Source organism: Dipteris shenzhenensis, chromosome 13 (genome assembly GCF_047967505.1).
Source record: "Dipteris shenzhenensis isolate YYH24624 ecotype China chromosome 13, Dip_SZ_1.0, whole genome shotgun sequence".
Lineage (NCBI taxonomy): Eukaryota > Viridiplantae > Streptophyta > Polypodiopsida > Gleicheniales > Dipteridaceae > Dipteris > Dipteris shenzhenensis.
Genome location: NC_141608.1, coordinates 26,454,778 through 26,458,630, shown reverse-complemented (window position 1 = coordinate 26,458,630; position 3,853 = coordinate 26,454,778). Strand labels below are relative to the sequence as shown.

The window sequence follows — 3,853 nt, the reverse complement described above, 5'->3', positions numbered from 1 at the left end:
AACCATACTTTCACTTCCTGATCTTGGGAGATATACATGCCTTCGAGTGAAGATTGTTGGGAATTGGTCTCATGAAGGTGTAGAAATAGTGCACTATACTAGTGAATAGCAATGGCCATTGAGGAAAAGCTTAAGATGGTCCTCACGAGATGAAGGTGAAGCAAGCCTCGGGCGTAAATCCAATTGCAATCTTTTGCCTGAGGTTACTATTGTCTTTTAGACTTCCACAATTTTGATGCTTTATACTAACTATCATTAGTTTGCAAAAAATCCTTTACAAAAGGGTATTAAGCATTGTATGCCTCTTCGCTTCGTGTGAGATGTCATAGTGTGATGCTTTGTTAAGAGCCATTGGTAAGAGATGAGCTCCGAAAGCTTTAAACATTTTTCTTATATGCAACACAATTCGTGGACCCCATGCATGGTTTCTAGAAATCAAATGGATCTGGATATAAACCGCATCTTCTATCTCAAACTCCATCCTTTGTCAAGGTGTTCGGAGAGTTGTTACAAAGAGTACATCTTGAGAGCAATGCTCATGTAGTGCATAGACCAGCATCTAGCTTGGTGTCAACAAGCTATTGAGTTATATCCATCCATACAACATGAGGCTACAAGCCCTTTATTTATCATCCATTAGTCAGCCCCAGATCACAAGAATCTTTTCAACTGAGTTGAATCCAAATTGATGGCCCTGGGATCCCCGATTGCACTGGGAATAGCATGTAGTAGGAAGGAGGAGCTACATTGCCATTGGGTGGTGCAGTGACCGTGACAGTGTAGAGATGGGGGCCTACATTTGTTCGCGCTACAGCCTTGAGATGTAGTAATCGTTGGCCTTGCGCAAAAGAGTGTGTAGAGAACGGTGCAGAGATGAGGTTCATCTCGACGGACTGCGGGTTGGTGGAGATGGAGAAAGTAACCTGGAAGACTTGGCCGAAGGTGAGGGTGGACGGAGCGGACACGATGGTGGGGCGTCTGGAATCGAAGATGGACTCCCCATAGGGAGGCGTCCACGCCTCCACGCGGAGCTCGGTGGGAAACGGCCCTGTAAAGGTATAGAACTGGTGCGAGTTACTACCGGCGAGCAAAACTCGACCATCGGGAAGGAGGTTTGCAGTGGAGTGATACATGCGCGGGATGGGGCCGGCGGGTTGAAGGCTGAAGCGATTGGCAGGCGCAAATCCGGGGCGATAGATGAGCGGGTTGAGAGCGGGGTTGGATGCCTCACCCCAACCTTGGGATCCATTCTGTGCGCCGTTGATGATGAGCACGTCACGCGAAGGCAATAGGAGCATGTCGCCCATGCAACGACGTAGTGGCATGGTCTCCATGGTCCAGGATGCATTGGCAGAGAATAGCGGCATTCTGCCGCAGGTCTGCGAGCATCCGAGCTGTAGGTTGGGTGTGTTGAAGGCGCCCTTCTGGGCTCCCCCGCACACCAGGACCTCGGGCGAATTGAAGGGATAGAGGAGCGGCAGAAGCACAGAGCTACCTGCAGAGGGATAATTACGCGGCTCCCCGGGAATGGTCGGGTAGGTGCTCAAGACAATGTTGCGGGTGTAATCGAGACGGATGGAGTCTCGGTTGGCAAAGATGTAGAGGCTTCCGTCGGGCAGTAGATGCACGAAGGGGTAAAGGTTGTCGTTCCCAGAATCCGAAGTGTTCTGGAGGAGCTGCAAGAAGAAGCTACCCTCGCCTGGGGCGGTCTTGGGGATGAACTCGTACGTAAACACGCTTCGTCCTCCCACAGTAATCACCCTACCGTCGGGTAAGAGGGTGCTGGAGGAATACCAGCGAGGGTCTTTGAGAGACTGCGTTTGGTCTTCGACCCAGTCGCAAGTTCCGGTGGAGGGGCAAGGATCGAGCCTTCGGAGTTTGTAGAGGCCGTCGTTGTCTCCGCCCAGCTGGAGCAGCGTGCCGTTGGCCAGGAACTGGCCGGAGGAGCACCAAGTATCGGTGAGAATCATGAGCGGGCGCACGCTGGTAGAGGCAAGGTCGGTGCCGGGGGTGAGCATGACGGAGTGAGCGGTGCAATCGTGCTTGAGGGCCTGATCGAGGGGGTCGTTGCGGCAGGTGCCATTGGGGAGGCTGATTTGGGAGGATCCGATGTCAGTCCGGTCGAGCAGGATGGCAGTGTTGAAGCGGGTGATAGCTGAGTGCATGGAGGCGATGCCGGTATTGTTCCTAAGCAAAGTGAAATGTTGTGCGCATGTGGAGGATAGATTGGCCGCCAATATCAGCAGCAGCAGCAGCAAGCCGGGACGAAGCACAGAAGAATTCGTGCCCGCAGCCATCCTGTCGATGAGCAGACGGAATTCTAGCGCAGATCAGCCTAGTGCTGCTCCTGATTACAGCTTCTCTACCAAATTTGCCGATCGATCGATAGCAGCAAGTTGAAATCACACGGAATTGGAGTAGCTGTTAAGCAGACAGAAGAGAAGGTAACGCAGATCAGCCTGATCGACGATAAGGCTCACTAGGCTGCATATCACTCAAGATCAACAAGGCTCTTCTGCGCTGATGTCCCACTCCTGCATCGCAGCAAGCTTATATACGGAGTTTCTGCCTGCCGTCAGCTGTGGTGGCGCTCGCGCTCCTAAACGGATTTCCTCACGTCGACCACTGACTCGCGTGCGTGTTGTTCCGTCGGAGCCGTCTTCTCCAGCTCAAAAGCAAGGTTCTCTCCGTCGCATCTTCGCCATCGACTGTCTCTGCCTTGTTGCATGATGATCATCGTGTGCCGAAGGTAGGTCTTACGTCCTCGTCTTCCACGCATTGCCTTGCAGCCACTTCTCGCTTTCAACAACAATTGATCACTCCCGCCTGCTTTGGAGTCTCAATTCATTGGGTCGTGCGCCATCCTCTTCCCGTTCCAAACCGTGCATTCCTCGGCACATTGGGGCTCCTTAAAGCACCTCAACCGGCTTTTGGCATTGTTTTTCTCAGCGTTTGAGAATTCGGCCTCAACACGATGTCCGCAGCTGCGTCCTGGACACACAACGTCTCACCTCAATATTGTCACCTCCAGACCGTTTCCGTTGTTTAACGACCGGAATCTAAAACGTCTACTATATCTATCCATTTCTCTTTCTTATCGTGTACACCATCATCCGACGCTGCCACGATTCTGGGGTCGATGGCGGCTTGTGAGCGCACATCATACGAGCATGCGCGCCAGATTGGATAGCACGACTGATTTGGATTGCCCCATGGTTACACTTTCGCACACATGTTTGCTTGTCGTGTGAAAACGAACATCCATCCGGTCTCTCTTTTCGACGTGCTCCTCCGTCCGAAGAACTTCATTTTCCAGCGTCCTAATAAGTTTCTCGGCCAAAATATATCTAATTACGATATGCATCACGTTTCTAGAAGACAGCTAGCGCAGGGATCCCTTCGCTTGAGCTTTCAGCGACGTTGATCCGGCTCTGTCGCAATTGGGGAGCTCCTAAAAAAAGTTTGCTGGATGCCAAGCTGCATGGAAGACAGGCAGGAGGCTTAACGGTATAGCTACTAACCCCTTGATGCATTCTCTATTGCGGCTGGTTTGTTACATCAATAGATTTACCACAAATTGATTATCGTCTTTAAACTTTCACCGTAAAATCATAACACAACAATATATATTTTCTTCTAAATGTATTTTTGCAAAGACTATGCTAGACTCTTGCACTGCTGTTTTGTTAACTTGTTAAAAGCTTTTCAGAATTTAATAGAGCCATCACGATGTTTTCATACATTTTGGTCACCCATATTCATAACTAGGAGCTCCATGAATCAAATGAAATGGTTATATTTCTATGCATTTCCATAATAGCTTAAAAATAGGCACATACAAATTGAAATAGGG

The 3,853-nt window shown here is 50.2% G+C and overlaps 1 pseudogene; it reads right to left on the bottom strand.

Annotated features, from left to right (window-relative positions):
* Window positions 1-665: 665 nt before the first annotated feature.
* On the bottom strand, window positions 666-2,297 carry LOC147895223 (aldehyde oxidase GLOX pseudogene; annotated as a pseudogene).
* Window positions 2,298-3,853: the final 1,556 nt, after the last annotated feature.